This window comes from Esox lucius, chromosome 2 (assembly GCF_011004845.1).
Source record: "Esox lucius isolate fEsoLuc1 chromosome 2, fEsoLuc1.pri, whole genome shotgun sequence".
Taxonomy (NCBI): Eukaryota; Metazoa; Chordata; class Actinopteri; order Esociformes; family Esocidae; genus Esox; species Esox lucius.
In genome coordinates, this window is record NC_047570.1 from 37,564,015 (window position 1) to 37,576,453 (window position 12,439).

A 12,439-nucleotide genomic window follows, 5' to 3' on the forward strand; every position below is an offset into this window, starting at 1 on the left:
TATGGCCAAAAAGTTCAACCTTGGTTTCATCAGACCATATCACATTTCCCCACATGCTTTTGGGGGACTTGATGTTTGTTTGGGTCAACTTCAGCCGGGCTTGGATGTTTTTCGTTGTATGAAAAGGCTTCCGTCTTGACACCCTACCCCATAGCCTATTCATATGAAGAATATGGGAAATTGTTGTCATATGTAGCACATAGCCAGTACTTGCCAAAAATTCCTGCACTTCGTTTAATGTTGCTGTAGGGTTGTTGGAAGCCTCCCTGACCAATTGTCTTCTCGTATTTTCATCAATTTTGGAGGGATGCCCAGTTCTTGGTAATGTCTCTGTTGTGCCATATTTTCTCCACTTGATGATGACTGTTTTCACTATGTTCCATGGTATATCTACTGCTTTGGAAATTCTTTTGTACACTTCTCCTGACTGATATCTTTCAACAATGAGATCCCACTGATGCTTTGGAAGCTCTCTGCTTTTGCTCTGAGATACAAATAAGAAAACAGCTGAACTTTATTTGTGATTAATCAGAGTCACTTTAAATGATGGCAGGTGTGTAATGATGTCTATTTAACATGAGTTTGAATGTGATTGGTTAATTCTGAACACAGCCACATCCCCAGTTATAAGAAGTTGTGCACACATTATAGGTCACTTTAAAAGTGGAAAAAGTTTTGACATGATTTATCTTTGTCTCATTCTCATGTCTCATGTCTCAAAAAACGGGCCTTTTAACAGGGTTGTGTAGACTTTTTATATCCACTGTATTATATAGACATGCCCTTGATTTTGTACAACAACATTAAGCTTTCCTTTTCATTACAGGTGTAACATATTGTTGGCTGGGACTACCTGACCTCTAAAAGACCCAGACATTGGCTGAGGTTTTTCTATAAGGCTGTCTTGCAGAAAGTTTCTGACTATCTGACCTTGAAGGTTTGTTGGAAAAAGAGCAGTTATCAAACATGCTCTCAAGACTGGTGAGTCCTGGAGGTTATTCAGAACTGGGTAAAACTGCTTTTCCATACTATTCCCCACAATGCCATTCAGATTGACCTTCAAATAAATGTTTTAGTGGCTATAAGACATTTCAAATGTGACATTTTAATTGTGTTTATTTTTCTTAATGTATGTATTTCATAATTCCATTTTGTGCTTTTTGTGTTGTAATACAGAGCTCAGTGGTGAAAGAGACCTTGGCCTCAGTTAATTTCTCTGTATAAAAAATGCTCTCAGTATGTCATAATGCTTTAGTGAAGTTGTAGTGGTATTGTAGTGATGTCATAATGCTGTATTGATGTTGTAGTGGTATTGTAGCTATGTCAATGCTGTAGTGATGTTGTAGTGGTATTGTAGGTATGTCAATGCTGTAATGATGTTGTAATGGTATTGTAGCCATGTCAATGCTGTAGCAATGTTGTAGTGGTATTGTAGCTATGTCAATGCTGTAGCAATGTTGTAGTGCTATTGTAGGTATGTCAATGCTGTAATGATGTTGTAGTGGTATTGTAGATATGTCAGTGCTGTAGTGATGTTGTAGTGGTATTGTAATTATGTCAATCATGTAGTGATGTTGTAGTGGTATTGTAATTATGTCAATCCTGTAGTGATGCTGTAATGGTATTGTAGCTATGTCAATGCTGTAGCGATGTTGTAGTGGTATTGTAGCTATGTCAGTGCTGTAGTGATGTTGTAGTGGTATTGAAATTATGTCAATGCAGTAGTGATGTTGTAGTGGTATTGTAGTTATGTCAATGCAGTAGTGATGTTGTAGTGGTATTGCAGTTATGTCAATGCTGTAGTGATGTTGTAGTGGTATTGTAATTATGTCAATGCAGTTGTGATGTTGTAGTGGTATTGTAGTTATGTCAATGCTGTAGTGATGTTGTAGTGGTATTGTAATTATGTCAATGCTGTAATGATATTGTTGTGGTATTGTAGCTATGTCAATGCTGTAATGATATTGTTGTGGTATTGTAGCTATGTCAATGCAGTAGTGACGTTGTAGTGGTATTGTAGTTATGTCAATGCTGTAGTGATGTTGTAGTGGTATTGTAATTATGTCATAATGCTGCAGTGATGTCATAATGCTCAGTAATATTGCTTTTATCATTATTATTCTAGTAATGTTGTAGTAATGTCAATAATATTGTAGATTGTAGTTATATTGTAGTTATGTCGTAATCCTATAGTAGCGGTGTTGTATTAGTGTTGCATTAGTGTTATAGCTAGCCTATTGGTCAGAGCATCTGACAGTTACAGAAAAGTTGCCAGATTGCCTGCCTGTTGAGCTCATGTTACTGGTGGCCCCCAGGGCTTAGTTCTTGGCCCTTCTTCTCTCTATACATTAAATTATTTGTGACAGTCATATCCTCACATACTCTCTTCTTATTGCTATGCAAATGACCCTCAACTCTAATTTCCCCCTTCTGAGATCCGAATGGCGACATATTTCTGAATGCAGTGGCAGACATTTCTTGAATATCGGCCCACCATCTCAAGCTCAACCTCAACAAGAAAGAGCTGCTCTTCCACCACGGGAAGGCCTATCTGCTCCAAGATCTCACTATAATGTGTTTAATGAACCCCAGACAACGCCCTGTCATTTTCCACAAATTGTGACTTGCTCCTAAATGTTCATGCTTTATCACCTTTGACCCAGTGAAATGTCATTATAATATTAACGTCTTTGCCAAAGCTCTCGAGTCCTTCTGCAATAATAGTATCATTATATCAAATTGCAAAACAAAGACAGCTTTAACTACAAAAATAAGGATTATTAACCTGCTCTTCCTCTGTCATTCTCTCTGTCTCTATCACCATTCTGTATCAACCTGCTACCGCACTGTCTCCATCTCTACATCATCCTCTCTCTCTGTTTCTCTCTATACCCCCCACTCCCTCTGTGCCTCCCTCCCTCTGCGCCTCCCTTCCTCTGCTCCTTCTCTCCATCCCTCTATCAAGCACTCTCCCTCCCTCATTGTCTTGAGTTTCTGGTTGAGGAGTTCCTGATATCCATCCCAGAAAGATTACAATCCACACCCCTCATCAGCACCTCATCCCCAAAAGAAGGGGAGAACAAGGAGGTGGAGATGAGGGAACGGTGAGGAGGTGAAGAGGTGAGGTAGAGGAGCTGGAGGAGGGCAGGAAAAGGAGGATGAGGTGGTGGAGAGGAGGGGACAAGGAGGAGGAGGGGAAGAAGTGCAAAGAATGGAAGAGGAGGTGGAGAGGAGGGGAGGAAAAGGAGCTGGAGAGAAGGGGAGGAGGTGGAGGGGAGGAGGGGACGAGGAGGTTGCGAGGAGAAAGTGGAGAGGAGGGTAAAAAGTCTCAAACTAACCAGCTGGCAGCCGGTCCAGCCAACCCCACTCTAAATCTTCCATTGTAAGGAGGAGTCGATAATGTAAAACCCACATCAACAGACACTTGTAATGTGACCTGTAATGAGCATCCAAATACAAAATCAGATACCGCGGTGTCTCTCAGTGTCTCTGCATCTCACTGCGTTTGATCAATCCCACACAAGGTCCTGCAGGGGAAGTATTTTTAGTGCAAAGTGCCATCCTATCTGACCCAAGCAGAGCGAGGAGCAGCTGAAACCAAGCTGAAACCCAATGCAGACCAGCAAGCGGCCTATGGACAGACAGAGATCCCTCAGTCAGGCAGTCGGCAGCCAGAAGAATGAAACCAGAGAGCAGTGACCATTCAGTCCGCTACACTTCTTAGTACAAAACACTCCTCTCAGGATATCTGTTTGCCCACACGCCAACCCTGCGTCGGTCCAACCAGCCATCCAGCTCCATAATCAGCCTACCATCCTTTACGGTAAGCAGTCAACCAGTCGTTTCTAACAGGCGGTGTAACCAGCCCTGCGTTCCCACCACTCGTCAGTGTGCGACCAGCACCATTCAGCCATTCAGCTCCATGCTCCCTGTCTCACCCCCCCTTCCTGATCCCTGCCCACCCTCCACACAGGAGCTCCTACTGACCACAAATAATGGCACTAACTGAAACACACAGATGGGCTGAACTCTCCCGCGGTGTCAATACAATACAGGAAGTGACAGTGATAATATAACATAGCAATGACTTACGTGGTGGCCGCAACTAGCAACGCAGCTATCTCCAACCCCCGAATGATTTCAGTGCCGGAGAAGAGTGGTAGTAGTCAGAGCCGGAGCAGCGTGGTAGTAGTCAGTGCCGGAGAAGCGTGGTGGTAGTCAGTGCCGGAGAAGAGTGGTAGTAGTCAGAGCCGGAGCAGCGTGGTAGTAGTCAGTGCCGGAGAAGAGTGGTAGTAGTCAGAGCCGGAGCAGCGTGGTAGTAGTCAGTGCCGGAGAAGCATGGTGGTAGTCAGTGCCGGAGAAGAGTGGTAGTAGTCAGAGCCGGAGCAGTGTGGTAGTAGTCAGAGCCGGAGAAGCGTGGTAGTAGTCAGAGCCGGAGCAGCGTGGTAGTAGTCAGTGCCGGAGCAGCGTGGTAGTAGTCAGTGCCGGAGCAGCGTGGTAGTAGTCAGTCCCAGAGCAGCGTGGTAGTAGTCAGTGCCGGAGCTGCGTGGTAGTAGTCAGTGCCAAAGCAGCGTGGTAGTAGTCAGTGCCGGAGCAGCGTGGTAGTAGTCAGTGCCAAAGCAGCGTGGTAGTAGTCAGTGCCGGAGCAGCGTGGTAGTAGTCAGTGCCAAAGCAGCGTGGTAGTAGTCAGTGCCGGAGCTGCGTGGTAGTAGTCAGTGCCAAAGCAGCGTGGTAGTAGTCAGTGCCGTAGCAGCGTGGTAGTAGTCAGTGCCAAAGCAGCGTGGTAGTAGTCAGTGCCGGAGCAGCGTGGTAGTAGTCAGTGCCGAGGGTTGAAAAGCCCAGTGAGCCAAGCAATGTTACCAGAGCTCTCTCCCTGCTGCCCTACACACTGTCTGTACCATGTCACGGCTCAGCGGGGGTGGGTGTGTGTGTGTGTGTGTGAGATCAGAAGGAGAATTTCATCGTCTCACGGTGCACTGACACCCCCCCCCACCCCCGTGCTCTGAGTGAAGAGTCCCTGGGAGATAAATGGATGGATGGAGGACGGGATGTTTCAAGGACACACACACACACGGTCAGTATTGTCCTTCTCTTAGACACACACCTGAGGACACCTCTGCAGGTGCTTATTCTGTGGATGCACACAGACGCGCACACAGACGCGCGCACACACACAAACACACACACACAAAGAATAACAACTCAGAAATCGTTACATCTGACTCACCTCACATCCGCTGAGCAGATTTACACCCTATCCCCTCAACATGCCCCATCCAGAGAGAGTTGCGCTGGGGGTCGGTAAACTGACATGTCTAGTGAGGCACCACATTCACTTTTTCTCCACCTCTCCTTTCCTCCCCCCCCTCTCTCTCCAAAATGTTTCTCCCTCCTTACTTACCCCAGACAGGGCCTGGCAGTGCTTTTTCTCTCCAAGGTTAGCAGGAGACCTTGATAGGAGCCACAGCAGCAGTAGAATCCGTCTTAAAGATTGCACTGAAGTATTCATGTGTGTGTCAGCAGATTACGCCCCAACAACCCAGTGCCGTGCGCCGCTTACAAAGGTAGCAGGTACGAGCTTCCAAAATCCCTCATGAGACCCGAAAAGGGATGAACAGGCTCTGACTGAAACCAGCGTTTGCCTCCTGGCTTGTGACGCATGTGAATTACACGTTACCGTGGATCCCAGGGACACATCCAGCTGCCACCCAAGGCCTGCCTCACAGACGAGCTCAACACATTCTGCACTCACTTCAGGGTGGAAATAATGTGTCAACCAGGAAGGTTCTTCCTGCTCCGGACAATCAGGCGCCCTTACTTCGCGTGGCTTATGTGGTAGACACTCAGTTTAAGGAATCCTTAAAAAAAGGACACTCAGTGAAGATGTGCAGTGATGTAAAGTATCAACTCCGTACAGCCTGACCAAAACAATGCACATGCCGTACAAATTCTATGACCTCAAATGTAAAGTACAAATCTAACGTATCCCAAAAACATTGTTGCCAACTGGCCACAGAATTTTTGTAATCTCAACAGTTGAGTGAAAAAATGCTTTTTTGTCTTAAAGATGGCTAGCTAACGTTAGAACATGCCGCTAGCATCTGGGGCACATTCTAATGTAAATATGAGCCAGCTCGTAAGAATAATTGGCTATGATTAGACACTGGCAACATCCTGAGGTGACTGGTTAATTTGGTCCAACAAGTTTGGCAAGACAAGTGACCCATGTGAGTGTCTGAAAACAGGTGGAATGTCAGTAGCTTGTGTCACAGACCTGGGAAATGCATCTCACTCAATGTAAGATGCTGCAACCAAGATGTCTCTACTGCTAGAAATGTATGTTTTCCTTCTAAGTATTGTTTTTGTATTTTTCCATGCTCTGCTCTGCTCTTGTAACATAGGCAGCCTAGAAACTGGTTAGCTAGCTGTTAACACCAGGCGCATGGAATTGAACGTCAACATGCTGACAGAGACAGGGCGTAGAGGGAGATAGACAGACAGAGAGAAGTGAGAGACAGAGGGACAGACTAAACCAAAAGCTGCACTTTTGATCCTTGTGCCAAAACCTAGGATCAGATAAGACACATCTAATATTTCCCTCAGATCAGACAAGCACACAAAGAACTTGAAAGCAAACCAAACTTCTGTTAGGGCAAAGCAACAAGAATCGTAACCCCCTGCCATGAGAAAAGGGCAACTAGTGGAACACAAACAAAACTGTAAAGTGAACCGATACATATCTGTTTATTTACATCTTTCAGATATTAAATGTATGCATATTGTTACAGTGGACAATAATACAACATTTGAAATGTCCTTTCTCCTTTTGAAACATTTGTGTGCGGAATATTTAACTTTTTTATGTTACAACTGCTGAACTTTTTATTTATGTTTTATTTGATTTGCTTTAGCAATGTCAACATGTTTCCCATGCCAATAAAGCCTGTTTGATTTGACTTGAAGATGATGAAAACCCATCGATGGGAATCAGAGTATGTCTGTCAATATCAATACAGTCGCTTACTTTCTCTCCCCCTCTCTCTCTCTCTCACTCCTCCTCTCTCTCTCTCTCTCTCCTCCTCTCACTCCTCCTCTCTCTCTCACTCCTCCTCTCCATGCAGCCCAGGGCTGCAGTGCACCAAAACCAGCCAGGTACAACCGGTAACTCTCTGAGGAGTAACGTCTGCAACAGTACAAAGCGTCCAGATGGGAATCGTTGTTTTATATGAGTGTATTTTACAAGTTCCTCTATGGTATTAAGAAACAACTGATCTACCATCCATCACCAGTTTACCACCTATCCAGAGGTTAGCCATCAGGGGTGGAACAAAACCAATAGGAAAAATAACCAGTAATAGTAAGTTTAACTCACTGCTCAAGTCCTATCATCATTTTTTTATTTTATGTGTAATTAAATATAGCTTTTTGTTTGTGGATAGGAACACACAAATTGTCCTTCAACCATGTTGTTAAAGGCTCAATTTCCACATTACAAATGCTACTGATCTCTATCGTGCCACAAGCATTTGACACATAAAAAAACAGTTATATACCAAGGACAGGATGGGCTATAAAACGGGAATGCCAAACCATGCCTATAATATTAGCAAGATTGCCAAGCTGGAAAGGGTTGTAAATACATTGATTCTGCTATTCCCCTTGCAGACACTAGAGGGCTGAAATAACGCTGAATGCCCTTCATCAAAATACTGTTGAGCTACCGTGTCCACAGGACAGAGAAAAACCCTGGTTCCCTATGGTGTACATTCCCTCAATGGGCCCGGGACAAAACCGCCACAGGACGCAGGAAACGGTGCTCCAGTTAGGATGCGTACCGTCCATCGATCAAGCCCGGTGTGACTGCGTGGTCTCTCTCAGCCAATAACCATTAACCTTATTAATGGCAGAAAGCATGGACACATCACCGCCATTCATCCTGTAATGAAAGAGGGATAGCGATGTTTTAGACTGTGCATTAGCTAATTGGTGTGTGTTTCAGGGGCCGTCAGCCCCTAACTGCAGATTGACACCCCCTGTTCTATGTTCTATATTCAATAGAAAATAGCATATATCAGACAACATATACACTCACCTAAAGGATTATTAGGAACACCATACTAATACTGTGTTTGACCCACTTTCGCCTTCAGAACTGCCTTAATTCTACGTGGCATTGATTCAACAAGGTGCTGAAAGCATTCTTTAGAAATGTTGGCCCATATTGATAGGATAGCATCTTGCAGTTGATGGAGATTTGTGGGATGCACATTCAGGGCACGAAGCTCCCGTTCCACCACATCCCAAAGATGCTCTATTGGGTTGAGATCTGGTGACTGTGGGGGCCATTTCAGTACAGTGAACTCATTGTCATGTTCAAGAAACCAATTTGAAATGATTTGAGCTTTGTGACATGGTGCATTATCCTGCTGTAAGTAGCCATCAGAGGATGGGTACATGGTGGTCATAAAGGGATGAACATGGTCAGAAACAATGCTCAGGTAGACCGTGGCATTTAAACGATGCCCAATTGGCACTGAGGGGCCTAAAGTGTGCCAAGAAAACATCCCCCACACCATTACACCACCACCACCAGCCTTCACCAGCCTAACAAGGCATGATGGATCCATGTTCTCATTCTGTTTACGCCAAATTCTGACTCTACCATCTGAATGTCTAAACAGAAATCGAGACTCATCAGACCAGGCAACATTCTTCCAGTCTTCAACTGTCCAATTTTGGTGAGCTTGTGCAAATTGTAGCCTCTATTTCCTATTTGTAGTGGAGATGAGTGGTACCCGGTGGGGTCTTCTGCTGTTGTAGCCCATCTGCCTCAAGGTTGTGCGTGTTGTGGCTTCACAAATACTTTGCTGCATACCTCAGTTGTACCGAGTGGTTATTTCAGTCAAAGTTGCTCTTCTATCAGCTTGAATCAGTCGGTCCATTCTCCTCTGACCTCTAGCATCAACAAGGCATTTTCGCCCACAGGACTGCCGCATACTGGATGTTTTTCCCTTTTCACACCATTCTTTGTAAACCCTAGAAATGGTTGTGCGTGAAAATCCCAGTAACTGAGCAGATTGTGAAAAATTCAGACTGGCCCGTCTTGCACCAACAACCATGCCACGCTCAAAATTGCTTAAATCACCTTTCTTTCCCATTCTGACATTCAGTTTGGAGTTCAGGAGATTTTCTTGACCAGGACCACACCCCTAAATGCATTGAAGCAACTGCCATGTGATTGGTTGATAATTGCAATAATGAGAAGTTGAACAGGTGTTCCTAATAATCCTTTAGGTGAGTGTATATAGACAACATATCACATGTTTAAACTGAGACGTTTTATTGTTTGTTGAAAAATATATGCCCACTTTGAATATGATGCCAGCAACATGTTTCAGAAAAGTTGAGACAGGCAACTAAAACTTGAAAAGTTGTATAATGCTAAAAACCTAAACCACACAACTAATTAGGTCAATTGGCAACAGGTCAGTAACATGATTGGGTATTAAAAGATCATTCCAGAGAAGATGGATCTGTCAGAAGTGAGGATGAGGAGGGATTCTCCACTCTGTGAAAGACTGCTCCAGCAAAATAGCAAATGCAAATTAAAACCCTACCATGCCAAGAAGAGTCCATATATAAACAAGATCCAGAACCACCACTGCCTTCTCAGTCTATTAAAGACGGACTGAAGAAAACTGTCCAATGTGGAAAACTGTTCAGTGGTCTGACATTGCTTTTTTTTAAAAACATTCTGTAATCGTGGACGCTGTGTCCTCTGGACTCAAGAGAAGAGGGACCATCCGGCTTGTTAACAGGGCACAATTCAAAAGCCAGCATCCGTGATGGTATGGGGGTGCATTAGTGCACATGGCATGGGTGACTTGCACATCTGTGAAGGCACCATTAATGCTGAACAATATAAACACACGTTTTAGAGAAACATACTGTACACTGCCATCCAGACAGCATCCTTTTCAGGAAAGGCCTTGCTAATTTCAGCAAGACAATGCCAAACCACATTCTGCGCTTTTTACAACAGCATGGCTCCGTAGTAAAATAGTTTGTGTGCTAAACTGGCCTGCCTGCAGTCCAGACCTGTCACCCATTGAAAACATTTGGCGCATTATGAAACTAAAAATATAACAAAGGAGACCCTGAACATAAATCCTGTATCAAGCAAGAAATGGAATACATTTCACTTTCCAAAACTACAGCAATTGGTCTCCTCAGTACCCAAACACTTACAGAGTATTATTAAAAGAAGAGGTGATGCAACACAGTGGTAAACAAGCCCCTGTCCCAACTTTTTTTTAAACATGTTTCTGGCATCAATTTCGAAATGGGCATGCATTTTTCCAAAAACAATAACATTTCTCAGGTTCAACATTTGATATGCTGTCTCTGTGCAATTTTCTATTAAATATAGGGATAAATGATTTGCACATCCTTGCATTCTGTTTTTATTTGCATTTTACGCAGCGTCCCGACTTCTTTGGAAACAGGGTTGTGTGTTTGAATTCTGTGTGTGTGATAATGCTGCCTGTGTGTGTTGTGTTTGTTGGCTAGGATCACAATGATCTTGGGCTGTCCCTGGATGAACTGATGATGTGTTTTATTTCCTTTTGACAAGGACGGACCCCAAAAAGCTCCTAGATAAACAGCTCTCTCCCAACCTCAATGTGTCTGTTTGTCCGAAGGACTCTCTTCCCTGGCTTCATACCACACTGCTAAATATCAGTCAGTCAGTCTGGCTGTACAGGAAGATTGTCTGTTGGTTTGTCAGTCTGTCGAAGACCTCTTAGATGTCGGACAACATCTTGTTACACAGGAATGGCAAATTATGACCTCCTCTGTTAGGATGGCTTATGTTTAAGAGTATGAGATTTTAAACCTGATGTAGGTCAGACTGTGTTATGACTGTGTGGAGAACACTCACTTTCTCTGTCATCATTGTGTACTTTCCCCATCTCCACTGTATCTCTTCTGGGCTACAAAAACACCCCGTGCTTCCTAGGTTAGTGATGAGATGTGAATGTATATAACCCACCTCAGGGATGACATAAGAGATGGGGATGCATGAAACCCCCCACCAGAGATGACATCAGAGATGAGGATGTATGAAGCCCCACCCCAGGGATGACATCAGAGATGTGGATGTATGAAACCCCACCACAGGGATGACATCACAGATGGGGATGTATGAAACCCCACCACAGGGATGACATCAGAGATGGGGATGTATGAAACCCCACCACAGGGATGACATCAGAGATGGGGATGTATGAAACCCCACCCCAGGCATGATATCAGAAAGTGGAGCTCTTATTGCTACACGGTAATAAATCATTAATGTTTCAATTTCATCTGTATTGCCTCCATGTGTGACTGTCAAATGCTGATTTAAATTTCAGGCCTTTAAGAGTCCCTCTCTAACACCGCTACATCAGACAATAGCAAAGTTATAAAGCTCAGTCCTTTGATTAAAAAAGTGGAAAAAAGACAACAATTGTTGAATGTAAAGTCTGAATTAATGGTATTAGTTCTAGGGCAGCCTACCGAGGTTTATTAATGATGTTAGGGTGTTTCCTAATCCTCCGTGTTGAGGCTCCCTATTCTGCCCCTGACAAAGGAGCCTGTCTCCTAAACAGATCCTTTCAGCTCAACGATTTAATGGATATAAGTCCCAAATTGCGCTCGCCTGGTGGCCGGGCCTTCCCCCATGGGGCCCGGCCGGGCTCAGCCCGAACGGGTGACGTGGGGCCGCCCTCCCGTGGGCTCACCACCCACAGGAGGGACCATAAGGGGCCGGTGCAAAGAGGATCGGGCGGCAGTCGAAGGCAGGGGCCTAGACAACCCGATCTCTGGACACGGAAACTGGCTCTAGGGACGTGGAATGTCACCTCGCTGGCGGGGAAGGAGCCTGAGTTGGTGCGTGAGGTTGAGAGGTTCCGATTAGAGGTAGTCGGGATCACCTCTACGCACGGCTTGGGCTCTGGAACCACACTCCTTGAGAGAGGATGGACTCTTCACCACTCTGGAGTTGCCCATGGTGAGAGGCGGCGGGCTGGTGTGGGTTTGCTCATAGCTCCCCAGCTCTGCCGCCATGTGTTGGAGTTTACCCCGGTGAACGAGAGGGTCGTTTCCCTGCGCCTACGGGTCGGGGATAGGTCTCTCACTGTTGTTTGTGCCTACGGGCCTAACGGCAGTGCAGAGTACCCGACCTTCTTGGAGTCTCTGGGAGGGGTGCAGGAAAGTGCTCCGACTGGGGACTCTATTGTTCTACTGGGGGACTTCAACGCCCACGTGGGCAACGACAGTGACACCTGGAGGGGCGTGATTGGGAGGAACGGCCCCCCTGATCTGAACCCGAGTGGTGTTCAGTTATTGGACTTCTGTGCTAGTCACAGTTTGTCCATAATGAACACCATGTTCAAAC

At 45.0% G+C, this 12,439-nt stretch overlaps 1 protein-coding gene across 2 annotated transcripts in view; it reads right to left on the reverse strand.

Moving 5' to 3' along the window:
• Positions 1–12,439, reverse strand: part of atp2b2 (ATPase plasma membrane Ca2+ transporting 2) — a 176,049-nt gene that overhangs the window by 113,306 nt on the left and 50,304 nt on the right. Inside the window, exon 1 of one of the 2 annotated variants that reach the window (XM_034295855.1) lies at positions 4,093–4,744. The exons of the other annotated variant lie outside the window; for it this stretch is intronic. The gene's annotated coding sequence lies outside the window, so the exon portion shown is untranslated. Of the gene's footprint in view, positions 1–4,092; positions 4,745–12,439 lie in introns of those variants that run through there. 2 annotated transcript variants of the gene reach the window in all.